The 18,771-nt window shown below is 36.8% G+C and overlaps 1 long non-coding RNA gene across 2 annotated transcripts in view; it reads right to left on the bottom strand.

The window, feature by feature from the left end:
- Positions 1-2,627: 2,627 nt before the first annotated feature.
- Positions 2,628-18,771, bottom strand: part of LOC107084347 — a 27,378-nt gene continuing 11,234 nt past the window's right edge. For both annotated transcript variants that reach the window (XR_001481221.1, XR_001481220.1), the window contains exons 2-3: positions 7,185-7,336; positions 2,628-3,116 (exon numbers count right to left, since the gene is read on the bottom strand). This is a non-coding gene — a long non-coding RNA (uncharacterized LOC107084347). The remainder of the gene's footprint in view (positions 3,117-7,184; positions 7,337-18,771) is intronic.

The raw sequence follows: 18,771 nt of genomic DNA, 5'->3' as shown, positions 1-18,771 counted from the left end.
TCCTGTATTATAAACCCATTAATATATATATATATATATATATATATATATATATATATATATATATATATATATATATATATATATATAAATTCCATATCCTAATTTTAATTATTCTATAGCCTCTTAGAATTACCCTCTGTTTATATGTACCATTTATATTCAATACATACATAGTCTCTGTGCACATGTAAATAAATATTTATATCCGGTATAGCACCTCTGGATAGATGCAATCGACATTTCGTTGCTTTGTACTTGCGACAGTGTAATAACAATGATGTTGAATTCTATTCTATTCAATAAAGGGGACTGAGCCTGAACCAGAATGGCAATGACCTTAACTATAACAAATATTATAATCTGTGCTTTAAATTCAGTTTGCTGTTGGGAAACCAATCATTTAAATGAACCCAACCAATTCTGATATGGGAAGTGGGGAAAAAACATCCTAATTATTTTAGAAATGTATTGATGTCCACAAAATAATGCCTACAATAGACTCAATCATCCCAATTCAATGCTTGTTTTAAAGCCTTATTGTAGTTTTTTGATCTATGGATCGATCCTGGGTATAATCTGTTAGAAGTGTATCCGCGCGTCTCAATGACAGTGTGTACTGTCCACCTTGATTGTCTTTTAAAGAAGGCAGGAGGAACTAGCAGTTGTTTGGTGACTGGTAGGTTTCACTGTTTGTTTGGCCCTCCACATGGTTTTTGCTGACCTGCCGTCCAGTTTTGTATGTCCTTTTTTGTTACACAACACAACAGCTCTGCAGAGTCTCTGTGGGCATGCATTTTCCATTGACATTTACAAATCATGCACTTTGTTTCATACATAAAAGAGGTTCAAACAAACACAACCTGTGGCCGGATATGCAGGTGAAAACACAATTAGTTTTGTTCTTAGGTCCAGAAACAGAGTGAGTAACGTTGTTGTGTAGCATTGACAGTTACGTATACTTCCACATTCAGTGTCTCAGGCATTGTGACATAAACAAGTATCACTGTCAATGCAGAAACACAACACAAGGAAATGATAAATTTGACTTCTTTTAAAGGTCAGTCAGAAGGTATGTCTTTCTGATGTTCTTGCCAAAAAAAGCACCCCAGGTAAAGATTTTAAAACCTTCAAATTAATAGAAGATAAACTTGAACGGAGCACAACATTTAACTGAAGTAGCCTCTTTATGTGAGAGCAAAAAAAATGCTCTCTTAGAAAATAACCTTCTATGGCACAGTTATTGATACCCTGAAAAACTCCTTTAGATTATAAGTTGCTGAAGGCATTTTCAAAATGTCTTTATTTTCCTAAGTCAATCAGACCCAATGGGGTCGATTAGTTAGAAATTTATACATTCTTAATTACATACTGACACAGAAGCTATTTTTTTGGTTACTGGCCACTTCGTTGGACCCATATCTATTTTATCTCAAGCAGGACGGTATATGGGGGCTAAAATAATATCTTCTGGTATTTTGAGCTCACAGGGTCTCCTTAACCTTTATTAGATTGTATCTCCTTGACAACCAGGTGTTTGAGAGGCTTGTTAAAGAAATAAAAAGGTAAACCATGTCAAAAGTGGAGTGTCGATTAGGCAGATTTCGCTTGGAATCCAGTGGTTCTGAGCTCAAGCCCCACTCCCATAGTCTGCCACTCTGGGTCCCTGAGCAAAGACCTTTTACTCCCACATTGCTCCCCGGGCACCGCACAATTGCACCTGCTGCTCCCCAAGGGGATGGGTTAAATGCAGAGAGTGTATTTCATTGCTCTGTACTTGTGACAGTGTAATGACAATAAAAGCTGGAAAAACTTAAATAAGGAATGAACTTTGGTTCAAATTAAATTCAAATTTAATTTTTTTTCAACAACTTCAATGTCATTTGGCTTGAATCAAAATTAAAAAAAGGAAAAACTCCATGTCTAGTGTGTTAAGTACAGTGATAGATCTGTCATCCTATGGGCCTTTTTTGTTTTCTAAAGACTATAAGAATATTATGCGGGAGCATGGTATTGTTAACTAGTTAGTTCATTAGTACATTTTACATCAAAATGTGTTAGGCTCTGATGATAATGAGTCAGGGTTAATTCTTTCAAATGATGATGATCTAAAACAAATTACGCCATGGGTACCACATCCAACATCACGATGGCCAAAACATAATTTAGAAAAAACAGATGTATAAAAACAAAAACAAAGATCTCTTTGTATTATCTATCAATTTAAAACTGTATAGTTAACAGTATGCTGTGCTGTTGTCTTTTATTTAGTGAAAAAAACATTTAAAACTTTTCTTAACATTTTGTCTTTAACTGAAACAAATGTTTTCAAATTCAAGGTTTGGATGTTATAGACCTTTAACAGTAATATTATGCTTTTCTTTTAAAATGTATCCGAACACTTCTCATTACCTTGCTGTCTTTTTGTCACTCTTGCAGAAATTCATCCTCTCTTCCGTGTTTCCACCACTAGGAGTGCTGTAGCTTTGCAAAAAAAAACAACACAGTGCTCCCAATTTGTCCAGCTCTACTACTCTCTCACTCTGAGGAGCAGAGGAGGAAGGGGAGCTTACTCCCAATAAACACTTGCAAGCAGACACCCTCTTAATCATTCACTTTATTATGCTTTTTCTTTACAGAAACAATCGGTTCCACATTGAACCAGTCGCAGGGGCGATAATATATTGTGAGGGACGGACAGATAATGCAGACAAAGTGGTTGTGGATGACAAAACAAATATATGTTCAAGTGAGATCTTAAAAATAAATCACATTTCCACCACTATGTTAAACAGCCACTAGAAAGAGAAAGAACAATGCATATTGAGCTTTAAGACAACAATACCCAGAGACTTTATCATTTTTCATCCCACAAATGTTTCTTATGTCGTTTCTTCCACATATTTTAATAGGATTTTTTTATTATTCAAGTGCAGAAGGGAGAGTTTACTTGATTTTCTTTTGCAAGTAAAGTGAAGAAAAACCTAAACAAAGAGAACATTCCATGTGTTGTTGCAGCACCTCAGTCCTGTTTGTCCTGCTCTTGGTGCCTAAGGGTCATGACCTCCAAAGATACTCTCAAACCAGCCCTACCACTGGGAAGTCAACGTGCAGGTCTGCAGAAGAGAGGGAGAAAAGTATGCAACAGGTATAAATCCCAAAAAGCAAAACTACAAATGTTTGAATTGGTACTTCCTACAAAAAAGTAAAAAAAACTGAAAATATGTATGAAAATATATCTTTTCAGATATACATATATGTATAGCTTATCGGAAATGTTTACTCTAAACTGTAGAGTTTATTTTTATTTGTGCTCTGTGTAAAAATTACACTTTGCTTCACCTTTACTCTGCCAACAAACTCCCTCCAGAAAAGTAAAAAAAAACAAAAAAAACACAAACCACTGGACTTTGTTTCCAAATTTGGAGAAGTTCCGCTTCCCATCCAGGAAAAAAACCCGTCAGAAATAGCATTGAGTTCTGACATTTTTAATTGAAAACACTGCCTGGATCAGAAGTGGAACATCTTCAAACGTGGAAACAAAGTCCAGGGGATTGTTTTTTAATTTTTATGGAATAACTATAACCTGGATTTCTGAGAACCTTTACGAGAACTCACCCAGAGTTCTCTCATTGTCTAATTGTTTCTAGATCTGAATGAGTATTAGTGGTGCTTAAAAATATATTTACAATCCTTAAACTTCCTAACCTTGACATCACTCATCATCTGAGTCAAAGATTAAAATTTGACAAAGAGAAGGAGAGTAGAAGTTCCAAATAAGAAAATTCAGAAACTTTTTTAAGAGCTATAATTCGGACTCCATGAACGTAAACACATTTTTGAAAACTAGTCCAAATACGTTTTTTGCTTTTGTTGTAAAATAATGTAAACTTTGCTAAAATCTTTCAGACTTAAAAAAGTTTTGGTTTTTCATGGCAGAAGGATTAGTTTGCTTCAGTCCCTACTACAGAAAATATCCCAGCAGCATCATGCTGCCACCCCTGTATAGTTACCACCTCAACTATACAGGGTGATGTGTTCAGGGTGAGGAGGAGCATTCGATTCCCTCAACATGAAATGTTTGATTTTGCTGTATACTGACCAGGACGCCTTTTTGTACGTGTTAATTGTTTTCCCATTTGACTTCTGGCACACTCTAAATTGGATGTCCTTTAGCTTCCTTTCAACATTGCCTTGGTTTCTACCACTTTTATAGAGGCAAGATTTGTAGAGTGCACAACTGATACTTCTCCTGTTGACATTTTCCCACCTGAGACATCTCTGCAGCTCCTCCAAAGTTTCTATGGGTATGCTGGCTATTTTGCACAATAAATTGAAAAGCTGTTATCATAAGTGTGCACGTTGTGTATATATATATCCCAAAAGACAACTTAAAGACAAATATCCATTGGATAATATTCCCAATCCTATATAGCAGCTTTAGGGAAATATAAGCTTCTGATATTCTCAGTGTTCCTGTTGCTAGGGAATAAGGACTTTTAATGAGATGCCAGAGAGGCTGCTGGAGTGATTGGTGTTTTCTACAGCTTTATTGGGCATAGAGCGTCGCTCTTAGCTGCTCTTCTAAACAGCTGCTGCCCGCTTCCACTCAGCACGTTGGGAGAACTACATATCTCCTCTTACAAGAAGACCTGGAACATATGGATCATTTTAGGCTAAATGTGAAAAATAATGCTCATATTTTTTGCTTGACCTTTACTTATTCGTCTCAAAAGTTTCCACATTATTCGTCCCTTTGTGCAAATGTTTGACCCATTGAGTTGATTCTATTCAATAGTCATGTCATTTAAGAGGGCAACCTCCAGAAAGGTATTTATAGGTATCAAACTAAACAAATATTAGTAGAAAAACAAATTACATATTTATGTTAATTTGTTTTGTCTTTAAAGCAGGAGAAGCAAGAACCAGAAAGCTATCTCTTTGTTTTCTGCTTATGCACTTATTTTGTGTTGTGAAGTTAGAAAATGTAAGAACGTTTATGGATTACAAAGGTTTTTAATATCTTTGCTATGTACTCTATGAAACGTACATGGCCTGCCAATCACTAGTTGTGGTCATCACGGTTGGGGACAGTCATGAGTCCTGTCTACCCCTCCCCTTCCCTGCCTGTGGTCCTGCCACCGTCGTTGAGTGGGTGACCTTTTCTCTCGGCTAATCCACACCAAAAAGCCCTAATTACTGCTGCCGCTCCACCGGCCTCCTCTGACCCAATAATCAATACAGCCGATTGGCTGGCGGATCGCCCCGTCAGGCACCGGAGCTTTACATGCACCTCAGAGTTAAGTCTGCATGTCTTAGCGTACGTGCTTATATGTATGCCACACCACAGTACAACAATGCTGATTTCAGCGTAAGACATTACAAGAGAAAAAGAAGGTAAGGACTTAAAGGAGACTGCGTTTGGATCGGCCGCTACGGCAACAGAAAAAATAAACAGTGGTTGACTACAAAGTAAACCACACACATACTTGTATTTACACATTCCTCCCTGCGAGCTGAATGTTGTGACACTGGTTGACCTTATTGAGCTGCTGTTGTGTAAAGAGTCCCTGATTAGAATATCTTCTCTTTAACCTTTAGTAGAGTGATGCATCTTTGGGTAGCAAAGAAATAAGGTAGGTGTTTATAGCAAGAAGCAAAAGTGTTTCAGCAAACATTTTATTTCACTAAAATTCTTGATGGCATTCTCATATAGAGTGCTTCCCCCCTTTTTTTTTTTTTTTTTTGTGCTTGCAGACAATATAAAGGACCGAAAGAATGTGGAGCTAAATCTGTCTCCATTTTCACAAATACACATATGTGATTCATACATGGACAGGACAAGCTCCATGCACACACACACACAGCACGATTCGCGCAAGCACAAAAAAATCCACACAGTAATAAAAGGAGCGGAGCGGTGACTGATCATTATTAGTGGTTATCAGTCCCATTGAATGGCTTCAGATTGTGCCAGTAGGCTCAGTAGGTTGTTATCATCAAGTGAATCCTAACCCTAAAGTAATTCCTTTCCCCCTACGGAATTTATTAATCTGTTTATGTGTAATCTGAAAATAATTTCAGTAGTTCCTCATGTGCTGTAAAAATAAATAAATAAAACTAAAATGATCCGCATGTCACTCATATTAAACAAACTAAAAACAAATAAATCTCATATCCAGTCACTGAGGTGTAGAATCCTCTCCCTATAAATATTTAATGAAAAAATGCAGATCATTCTTTTATAAGATCCTCATCTAACGGACATGCAATGTTTGTTTTTTAAACCTAATGTGTGTAACGAACGAAGGGAATTATTTCTTTTGTTGTTTTATGCACAAACTACGAGAAAAAACCTGACTAAATCGCGAAATATAACAGCATGATTGGATGTACTGTAAGGAGAATGGAGACAGAGGTAATATGTATTTCTAAGGGTTTGCTGGCCTGACGCGGTATGCTGAGCTAACAGAACACCGGAGCAGAGCAAATAGTCATCCCACATGGATTACTTTCTTGTGATTGGCTTATACAAGGGAGCTCTGTGATTGGTTGCAAACCATCCCCTGTATAAAAAAATGCATTTGTGTATTGAGGCACGTCAGGAGAGTCTCAAAAATCCACACACAAATGCAGAGAATTTTAAAGACTTTGTAATTTAATCTATAATTGTTTATGGACCAGAACTACTTTGACAAATCATGTGCTATGCATGTTTGAATCTTGTATGCTTGCGTGAATTGTGCTGTGTGTGTGGAGCTTGTCCTGTGTATGCATGAATCACATATGCGTATTTGTGAAAAATGAGACTGATTTAGCTCCATAAAAGACTGTGTTGCCTAAAGCACTTGTTCGTTTATTGTCACATCTTCTGCTTATTTTCCCCATGCATATATATTTTTGCCTACTTGTGCATGCCTGTAAGGCCTGAGGATACCAAATAAGATGCAACATGATATGGAAAGGTGGACCTAAATTTTAGACACCCACAACATGCAAAAAAATAAATAAATGAAATAAAACCAAGGTAAGCAATCTTTCCCTCTACCTTTCCCTTCCTTTCTTTCTCTGTCATTCTCTTCTGCTGACAGTCTTTGGTTCTATTAGACAAGTTAATGAAAAGCAACAGAGAAGAGCCGACTGGCAGCCTGCACCTGTCAGGGTGTACGTCTGTATATGCATACCTGCCAGTGTCCGTCACACTGTCTTCTATCCTCAGGCATGCCAGTCAACGTGGTGATGAGACATTAGGAGTGATGAGAACCTCATCTATGCCTTCGAGGCGAGCTCCCTTCCACCGACAGGAAAATGTTGATGAATATAATCATATTTTCCCCTACGAAGTGAAGAGAGAATTTTAGGTAAGGCATCATGTGTACAGCACAGCAGAAACTAAAAATGTTATGACCTGCTTGCTGTGTCAGAAAAAATCTTAAATCTACAAGTATATTATCTGGTAAGACTTGTTACCTGTTGTGAGGTGACTTCCCTGAATTTCTCTTAGGATTTTTCTGTTTTTGGTTTATTTTCATAGTACAGTATGTCAAATTTTTACTTTCAGGTGTTGCATTTCATCCCCTTCATCAACTTTTGCAGTTTTGTACCTGTTATTTGTTGGCTAGAAACTAATTTTCTTCTTTAAAGAACTGTTTAAAAATAACAATATCAAGTTGAAAAACGTGGCTGAAAGGTATCTTTATACCTGACCAGGGTTTGATAAACTTTTAGGCACATTATTTCTTACAATTATTAGTCTGCGTACAGTAGCTCTACATTTACAATTTCCTTCACTTTTGTTTATCTGCAATATTTCATCAAGGTATTTTACAGATCAAACTCAATTTATATCTAGAAATATGTAGTTGTGTCAGTCTAATATGATATAGCTATATAGACAGATTCAAATGCAGTAGCATCTGTTCCAGTTTGATTCATCCATCCATATTCTCCGGCTTATTCCGTCAGGAAACGGTTGGGCCGGTCCCTATCTCTGGCAGTCTATGGGCAAGAGGCAGGGTAGAGCCTGGACAGGTTGTCATTCTGTCATAGGGACACCCAGAGTTGCACACATTGTAGTTTCATTCTAGTTCTAATTCAAAGCAACTGAATTCTACTGATAAAAAAATCTTATTTAAAAACTTAGTCCTACATTAAGTCTGTTTAATCTCATTAGGTCATTGACTTTGCAATAATTCTTCCTATGAAGCAAGCATGCGGTGACAGTGGAAAAAAAACAGCTTTTGACTTGAACAGACCTCCTTTAGAACCATCTTTAATTTAAGATACAACTGATTGGAGATGAGATTGGGTCAGGAAAAAGCTAAGTAAAAATTACAAAAGCACTGGACCAGGGTTAATTTCCCTAAGAATGTATCCACTCTCATTTATTAACAGCAGCAGCTTGGTTTGTGTAGGGGTAAAACACAGCTAAATATAGAAACAGACCTGCTTGAACGATAATGGGCACCCCGGTGTATGTTTGGCTTTGACACAAAACAATACTATTTATTATAAAAATATTTTTTTTTTATCAAAATAAAACTAGGAATTTACTTTTAACAGAGAGATCTGCAAATGATTGTGAATCAAAACCATGCCTACATTAGGCAACCATGAACATTTGTTTCCATAATGTATCTTCTAAAAACAATTTTACACTTAACTGCTAAGAAAAATACATTTTCTTTTGTAGTTATTTGTCAAGGTACAAAAGTGAAACATCAATGCAACTTCTTTAGAAAACCTTTTTTAGTTACCTCTCTATTCATGCGCCTCTTGCTGAATGTTTTCATTTTCAGTCTATGTTTTAGAAATAGATTTAAATATGCTATGATGCTCATCCACACTTTACAAGAACTCTGTCAACAATTTGCATTAAAATATCCGTCATTTGCATTGTGCTGCTTTCTTAGAGCCTTCTACTTCTTGGTGTTGATTCCAAAGGTTTGCATAACAAACATTTTAATTTACATTGCCAAAAAAGGGGAACAGATTTTTGTACAGACTATATGATTAAAACAAAGATAAAAGTTGAAGTGATATCTAGCTTAAATCTAGCTTATAACCTTTGTAAAAAAAAATATATATATATATAATAAATATATAATAAAAATATATTTTTATTTATGTATTTTTTTTTATAAACTCTCATGTTTTAAGAAATATATTGTTATGCTGGCATCAACTTTTAAATAATATTCAATTTGCACTGATGACCAAGCTGTATTAATCATACTGTCCATGTAAAGAAGTAATAGGCACATTTTGTCAGCAGGGGTTGATAAGGTGACACCATTACTGAGCTCTGTGGTCAGCTGTGAATTATCCACCAGCTCCCTGTTCAGAGAGACAATAACTCCTGGGTATACACTGCTATGACATTTCATTTTCTGCCATGTATAAAGCATTGTGACTTAGAAACATAGATTCACTGATATATAGTGGATTTTGTTAAAATATTTTTTGATAGGAAAAAGTCATTTACACTGCATTCAGCTTAATGCAAGAATCATATAGGTAATGGGATGTTTTGGTTAATTTAAAAATGAAAAATGCATTTAACGCAACTATAACTGGAATTATGTAATTCCTGAAAGGAATTAATTACACATTTTACTGAGAACCATGACCCCGGATATGTGTGGATAGACTAACTCTATCTTTACAGATATTAACCCTCTTGTTCTACTAATGTGCCTGAATTTAATACTGCAGAATAATGGTCTTGGGACAGATGATAAATTTGATATAAATATATTTAAATGATAGTATCTTAAGTTACACGATTCCTCGTTTTACCAGATTTATTCAATATTTAACAATTCAAACTGAAATGTTCATTTTTGTGGGAGACCTTTGCTGTATAATTTGATATTGCCCATCTAGGCTTTCAAAAGATGACTTTTAAGGTTTCATATTTTCTTGAAAAAAAAAAACCCTTTGTGTTAGAACCCAAAGTCCCGTTTGTAGATGCTTCTGGGTGTATCACCCTAGCTTATCAGTTGTCAGTCATCAGTTGCTTTTCAAGGTTTCAGAGTTGTTTATCCAACCACTTACAATCAGCTGTTTAGGTGCAATGATAAAACAAGCAGCCTCAGCCAACATAACTTTGCTATGTAGCAGAAATGTAATTTTTCTCAGAAAACTGAAAAAAAGTAAAAATTTTACCTTGTGAAAGTTTAGACAGATATTTTACCACCCTCTGACATGGCTTTGCAAGATTCAGTGATTAATTTGGGTTAAATTGCCAAAACTAGCTTGACTCTGGGTCTGACAAGCTGTTAGTTTCCATCATTCAAACTTTGAAAAACTGCAAAACTATTACTTACGGTAACCAAATGCAATCAAAACAAATATGCCCAAGTTGCCTCAAGTTGTAGTAGTTTTTGTCTGATGTAAAACGTTCAAGAGTGTGTAAGTGAGACAAAAATGCAATAAAGAGCAGAAATCTGAAAAGGGTGAAATCATTTTTCACTACACTGTATCACAGTATTGCAAGAAGATATCATTAATTCACAGACTGTTAGTAATGAACACATGCAAAAAAACAACAACTTTGATTTAAAACTGCAACTTTTTTAGAACTTCAAATTTTTATTTGGAGAGATTAGCCTCATGTTTCTCTGGCCGCAAACTGTGCTATTGCAGTTGGTACATGTGTGCGTTTCAGTGTGTGAAGACGAATGCACTCCCACAGAGAGCTCTCCAAGCCAGCCTGGCCTGCTGAGTGAAACCCTGTGGTAATGTTTAGCTTATGGGGTGAAAAAGAGGGTGAGTGGAGAAAGGATGGGGGAAGGATGAGGGGATGACAGGACTGGAGAGGAGAGTTAGGGAAGGAGAGTGAAGAGGACTGCAGCTGAAGCAAGGGAAGAATGGGTCACAGAGTGACAGGGGAGACTGAGGGAAGGAAGGATGAAAGGTCCAATCGGGATGGAACACAGGAGGCTTCCCGCTTCGGCTTGTCAGTCAGTCGTCTCTCACTGACACCTGAACCTCCGTTGACCGGGTCGTGACTGCCTCTTTGGAACAGGAGATATCATTGGGGTGGATGACCCTTAACCTCCTCAAGCCCTCACTTTGCCGTCTGAAGCATCTCTTTACCCCCTTCCTCGCTTTCATTTGTTTTCAGATTTTTCACCTCCAACCCACCTGCAGTTTGGCTTAGCAGCCACTGAAGCAATGCAGGTTAATTAACGTTTCCTAAAGTAAAGAATTTACACCTACACTGCCTTGTTACAGTACTCATACCCATTTAGTCATCCTACAGGCAAAAGCTAATGTATTCTTTTGAGATTCTTTGTGATTGAGAGACACAAAGTATGTCATACTTATGAAATAAAACACATGAAATATGCTTTCCTGACAGATAAAATACTGAAATTGTGACTTGCATATATTAAATTCCCTTTCATATGTAACCATTTGATAAAAGCCAACACTCCTAGGGACAATCAGAAGTTACCTAATAAGTAAAGAAAGTCATCCTGTATGTATATAGATGTTTCTTTAAGACCTTAGACGATTTTTAGAGAAAATGAGTGAACAAAGAGAACAATAAATACCAAAGAACCATGTAAACAGATCGGGAATATTGTCATAAAAAAGTTTGATGCAGGGCAAAATTGTTTATTCCCAGGCTTGAGACTTCTCAAGGGAAACTGTTGAGGAGCATGATAAAAAGCATTGATTGAAGAAGCAGCCAAAGGACACGGCTGCAGAGAGTTACAGCTTTAGAATAGGGGAGTCTTTCAGCAAGACAGCCTTTGAATAAAAGTCTAAGAAATGTTTAAAGTTTTTTTGGTTTAGGAAACTTGCCAGCTGATGAGGAGATAAACACAGAGGGACTAAACACAGCGCAGTCTTGGGAGAAAATCTTGTTAAGGCTGCTAAAGGGACTGAGGCAGTGGTTGCCTCCTAGCAGTAATTATCTCCCTAAAAACACAACTAGTGGTACAATAGAAGAGTTTATATTAAAATGTACTATGTAGTCAAAGTAAAGACCTAAAAGCAATGAAAGGTGATGTTCACATGTAATATTAGTGACTGTTAGCTGTTTTAAAAGAAAGAGTTGGTAAAATGTTCTATGCCTAGAACTAAAAAGTTGGTAGAAACATTCTTTGTACGATATATATAATTTTTGGACCTGTTTATATCAGAAGAACTCTGACAAATATATCAGCATCTAGGAAAAAGGTCTCCCACCCCATTCGTGCATAACAGTGTAATCAGATAACATCTGTAGCAACATATTCGCTAAAACAGAGGAGTAGCTTACTGTACATCGCTTTTTCTGGGCTGTGGTAGAGTAATTAATTATCACTGTAATAAAAAACAAAACAATGTTACAATTATTTCTATTCTTCCCACATGTTTTGATGTTCTTATTTATAGTTTGATTTTGTAAAAAATACAGAAAAGGACAGGATTTTATTACAAATTTCTTAGGGTACCACAAATTCTCACTTGTTTTTCATATTTTTTGTGTGCTGGACATAACCGCACAGTCGCTACAATTATTCTAATTTCTATTTATGCTACCTAAATCTATGTTTTTCAATGTTTATACTCTGTTCAATACAGACGTTTAGTACTGAAACAAAGAAATATGTGCTGTGAATTAATGAGATCTTACCCACTCTGATTAGCTGACATGTTACTACGATATAAACACACAGATACACACACCATCATGCTTTTGTATCCCCGGAGAGAAGGCTCTAATCCAGAGTTTACATTGTTAGGACAACATGGATAATCCTCCTAACAGGGTGTTTATCTATAGAAATTGCAACCTCTAAATCCTCAACACACACTTTTGACCTGAGGGGGCAAAAACAGCAAGATGGTGAGAAAACAAACAACAACAAAAATAAAATAAAATGCTTACTATGGTTTGAGAGGGCAACTCTGAAAGGTGGACAAAGAGATGAAAGGAAGGAGGAAGTACAAAATGACCCTTGAAGAGTGCATCAGAGGAAGCACACAGAGGCAGATGAAAGAAAGGTCTGTGCTGTCATCTATGCAGATGAGTGGATGATGGCGTCAATGAAGGGATGGATACAATCAGTCCCTCAGGAACACACAGATAAAGCAGATACACCAAGGGGTTAGCCGTAAAGCTTAAGAATCATTAGAGATGAATAACACAGGAGAAAGACAGCATGTGACAATAGGAGGAGAAGATAAAATTAGAGATGCAGATTTCCAATGGTCATATATATGTAGTTTTCTGCTCTTCTGGTTTTAAAACATAAATATTTTATATAAACACAAATGATATTCAGAGTTGTGCCAGCAGAACCCCCAACTAAAATATTAACTGTGCTATTAAACCATTAATCTAGATGCCCCAGCAGGTACAATAAAGCATCATGGGTTCATTTTTTTTTACTTATCATTGCACCAGATCTTTTTTTTTTTTTGTTAAAGCTTCAGTTTGCAATAATTGCATTGATTTACTGACAGAAATTGTATATATTATACATAAGTATGTAATGTATTAGCATATGCAACTTAAAAGTCTCAATTTTAATGTTTATGTTGCCTTAAAAATTACAAAGGAGTGGGTTGGCGTTTATGGTTGCAGACATATTTGTGTTACAACCAACTAATGACTGTAAGGATCCCAGAGAGAGTTGTCACCTGGAGAACAGGGATAAGGTGAGAAGTGTTCTGGAGCCCAGATTGGAGCAGCAGGAAATCAGTGTGAGAACGCCGGATTAGGGTGCACCAGAACCAGGATGAGACGGCCGCCACAGCAGTAGAAGCAGCAGCTTGCTGGTGCTAGCTCAGGGGGAGAGCTGAGGAGCACAGCAATAGATCTTAGAAAGTTCTTAAAGGCATGGCCCTATGCTTTATCTTTTTTTACTAACACCGACCATGATCCCACAGTTCTTTACTGAAGTTTAAATTTTCTGGAGGATTTAACCCAAAATCAAAGGCTTTTTAAAACACCTTTACTGTACATAAAAAATTAACTTGACCGTTCAGGGAGGGATCATTATTCTTCCCTCTTGTGTTTACTAAAGAAGATGTTGAATGTGCTGCTGAGTTGGGCAGAGTGGGTCTAACATGGAGCATAGAGGTCATTAATAGTGAGTTTCTTTTTTCTTTCTGTTGTTTTTGTCAGACATTATTATAACTATTGATTGAAGCAAAAGTCCTGCAGTATAAATCCTAAACACAAACATGGTTGTTTTGACTGGATCAAATCAACCAGACTGCACAATTTACAACTGAGCTTGTGGTGACTGAAATATCTCCTAGGTTCACCAGATCTGATAATTATGTTGATTTATGCCCTATTTTAAGCCTTCATCCAAGAGTCCCCAATAATTCATGATAGGGAACCTAATCCTGCAGTGGTGGAGAGCTTTGGGAAAGCTTTGGGAAAATCAAAGACTCTTGGCCTTATAACTTTTTAGCTTTGAGTTAAGGTTGTTGAAATGGGATTTTGTAGTTTTTTTTAATTGAAACTATTGCAGCCTGACGCTGTATGTCAACCAATTACAGAAGCTGATCTGGGAGCTGGCTTGGAGACTGTCCCTGCATCTCTCATCTTGCAAAGCTTTCAACAAAAAAGCATTTTTTTTAAATCACACACACACCCAAACCTGTCTCGCTGTCTTTGCGGGGCCTTTTTTTATTAACTTTCATTAATTTCTATAGCCTAACCGTGACCCTAACCCTAACAATTATGGGTTCATACCTAACCCTTATCCCAAACTAAACTGAATTCACACCTTAGTCCTAAACGTGACCACTGATCCAAAACCAGACATTCCCAGTTTAGGTCCAGGCATCAGGCCCCACACCGGCAGTCGGTCCTGAAAACATGCCATTTTCCCTGAAAAATGGGCCCCACAACTTATTAAAAACGAGAGCAGTCACACACACACACTCATTCTGCTTTATGTAGTGAGGATCATATGTTGACTCCCATTGATTTTCAGTCAGTTTCAACCCTTTCTATGCCCAAGCCTAACCATTACCAATGTATACCTAACCCTAACCAGAATAACACCTTATCCCTAAACCTAACCAAAAGCAAAATACCCTGTGAGGACCAGCAGAATGTCCTCACTTTACGACAAACAGTTTCTCAATGTTAGGGTTAAATTCCTATATATATAGATATACCTATATTTTTATACAGGTACACACACACACATGCTAACAAAAACATCTTACAGACACACACACACATGGAGAGGCAGAACAATGTATCTTTCATGTACCGGTACAAGGAAAAGTGAAAGTGCTCTTAGTAATCTACAGAAATATTTTCTTAAGCTTTTAAATATCACCTAACAACTTTAAAATCTTGTTAAGTGAGTCAGCCTTAAAAGTTCTTCCACTTCTCATTAACAAGAAACGCTCTACTGCCTTTCCACAAGCAGTGTCACCAAGGATGACGCTTCACCAAAAAAGCTGTGACAATGTAAACAACTTTCTGATACGAAAGTAATGAGGTGTACATTTACCAAACAGTATTTACTCAAATGTCTTGGAAACTTTTTTTTGTTTTTGTTGCTTGTCAGTGGTTGGAAACCCCTAGCATAGTTTGACCAAAATAACTTTTCCAAGATTCTCCGAACAATGGTACTCTGACAACTGCAGTTATGATATTGGCTGCTACCTACTTTTCCTAATAAACTCAATTGTAAAATACAATAACCCTATCAGCTTCCAGTGCTATAGAGATACATTACAGAATGTTAAGATTTACTGCTATGACAAGCATTGTTCCTTTTACAGATTTGTTTCTACTTTTCTGTCCCAATTCAATGCTTCAGATCTTCCAATACATTTCAATACAAGAAAATGTTAACCTGAGTTAATAGAAAGTGGAGTTTTACTGTACTGTTAGAACTAAATTCTTAGACTTTATCAAAATACATCATAACCTACATTTCTAATTTTGCAGGCTTTTATGATCGATGAAAGGGTAATACTAACTATTAATACTAAAAGAATCAACCTCAAGCATAACTGGAATGAGTATTTATGTAAAGCCATCTATGAAAAGATGGCCCATAGCCAATGAAATTCAACTTTGGGATTTTCTATATCATTAAATCTTCATTGTCTTACTGCTATGCTGCAGGCTCCAGCTTCACACTTTATGACCCTGAACTGTAAGATAAATGGACAGACTCAAACTTATTAAGATCCCCTTTCAATCAAGGGTGATGTAACGCCTGTTGTTTCAATTTTTTGTCTCCTCTGCTTTGTTTCTTCTGTTTGTTGCTGCTTGATGTTCATTTTGAACTCCCCGTCTATCCTAACTACTGAATTTTCCCACCCACACAGACTGTTAATGATGCTAGAAATGCAAAACACATTGCTTCCAGTGTACTAGCGAATATATCCTGAAGTTATCACAAACATAAGACACATAATGGGAACTGTTTCATCACCTGGGGACGGGGTTGAATCTATAATGTGTGCTGTCAGAGGTAGATATCGCAAAAGTTATCATTTACATAAAAGATAAGTAGCTTAACGCTGTAACAAAAGGAATTTGTGATGTGCGACCCCAGTCTTAGTTCATAATTCTTTCACGCTTCAGCTAGACTGCAGGATGAAAATAATTAATCTTAAACTGAAGATGCTTTTTTTTAAATCTCTCTTAGGATGCATTTTTTTACTTTATAATCTGGTAAATTGGAATATTTGGCAGAACACTTTTGGTTTTTTGGGATGATTTCAAATTAATACAGTCAACTTAAGCATCTGTAGGTAACACAATAGCTCTACCTGAGGAGAGCACAAAGAGCTGTAGCAGACACATCACACAAAAAAATCTCCTAAGCAGTTCTCTCAAAAGGTATCATTATAATTTGGAATATCCTAATTAGGATCGCTCCTCTGTTTATCTCAGCAGAATTAAACAAACATGCTCTCAATGCTGCAGAATTTGTTGAATCAGACAGCTGAATTAGGATTTCCCAACACAATGCAACACTGGTCTAATACGCAGCTTCAGTAAACTAATTACCACAGATAACTATTCATACTTCCTGAAAGTTTGGGTTTAAAGCAGCCTTTTTATTATACCCACATGTTTCTTTAAATTTGAAAACGCAAATAACAGGCAAACATTTTTGTTTGGAGCAGCATATGTCCTGACTTTATTCTCATAGAAGATTTGTGTAGAGAAATATTTCAATGATGGCAAGAAGTGTACTCCAACCTGTTAAAATCCCAGTAGAGAGTTGCAAAATGCTGGTCAGCATGTATGAGAGGAGTTTGATTGCTGTGATGGCAATAAAGATTTTTTCTACATTGATTATAGAGATGGTTATAGATACAGCACCAATGAAACATCCTGTGATTGACTGACTTGGTGTTAAATAAAGATAAGAACAGAAACAGTCAATATTAATTCAGTCTGTAATATTTTTCACTAACAGCTTGCATTTGTTCAATCCAAATGTTATATTCCCATATTGATGTATCTCAGCTATGTTTCCTTGTATATGTATAGCAACTTATCACCAAACAAGTTCCTCAGAGGTGTAAAATGAAGAAACTGATTGCTCTCCTACATCGACCTGCGACACAGCCAATCAGCTTTGAACCACATCTCCACGAAAGCCAATCGGCACCCAAAGCTCATCTTGAAAGACCTCTGATCCACAACTTCTCTGCTCCTCTGCGCAGGTGGTGGTTGTGCTGTGACTTCATTCAGATGACCACGTTTCAACTTGAAGTGAGCTTTAAATCCTATCCTCTGACACACCTGTTGATCAGCGTAATGCTGCATAGATTTTGGGCTCCGCCACGCCCTGTTCCCCCGTCTCCAAACATTTCTCAATTTTCAGCCATCATTAGTCAGCTGGCTCGCTCTGTGTTAGGCTCGCTGACACTGATTCTCTTCAGGTGAGACGTATCGCTTCAAGGCTCTAGTGTTTCCTCATTCATACCTTCAGTTTTTTTCTTTATTAAAAAATACCTCACGCACGTGCTTCTCGAGCTCACAGCTTCACAGTTTTGTGGAAAGTAGTTGTTTCCTATTGCCATTGATTTTAATTAAATCTTTGAACCTAATATCTAAAATATATTTGAATAATGCTTTGGTCTAACTGCATAAAGAAAGTCCTGCCAGTCATTCATCAACACTAGTTAATCCTTCATTATCCATATATTAGATGAATAAATCTCGAATTACTGGAACACAAATTCCTTAATCTGACTCAATAAATCCTTTAACTAATTTAATTTCACCAGGCTAAATGTGATCTACTGAAATCGTCTGCTGGGTAAATATTTACGCCAGTGTGTCTATATTATTTAATATATAAAAAACAAAAACAAAAAAAAAAAAAACTTTCTTTTAGGTATGGCTTATCACGTAACATTCAATCAAGTCTTCACTTCACCGCATAGATGGGGTGAAGTTCCTACTGGATGTCTCGTCACTCTTAATAAGTTAAGCAGCAGCCTTTTGTTTACAGAGTCTATCGGCTTATCTTCTCCGTCGGCGCGTTGAAGTTAAGATGTTTTTCTGTAATTTAGTGACTCCATAGGAAGCTATGTGTCTGCTGCGCCTGTTGTCTGGTTGGTGATGATGTTGCTCACTGCATTCATAATTTCTGCTTCTAGTTTCAGATCATCATCAACTGCATGCCTCAACGTCAGCATGGTCACAGGCATTTCCCTCAGCACATTGTTTCTATCTAAATCTGCACCATGTTAGACGCATTTTATTGTGGCTGGCACCCTAGGCACCCTCCACCCATAGCAACAAGTGGTTATGGCATTCCTTTC

Source organism: Cyprinodon variegatus, unplaced genomic scaffold (genome assembly GCF_000732505.1).
Source record: "Cyprinodon variegatus isolate N-32 unplaced genomic scaffold, C_variegatus-1.0 Scaffold98, whole genome shotgun sequence".
In the NCBI taxonomy this organism is placed as follows: domain Eukaryota; kingdom Metazoa; phylum Chordata; class Actinopteri; order Cyprinodontiformes; family Cyprinodontidae; genus Cyprinodon; species Cyprinodon variegatus.
Note: the sequence above shows the minus strand (reverse complement) of the source record. Positions and strands in the feature narration are given on the sequence as shown.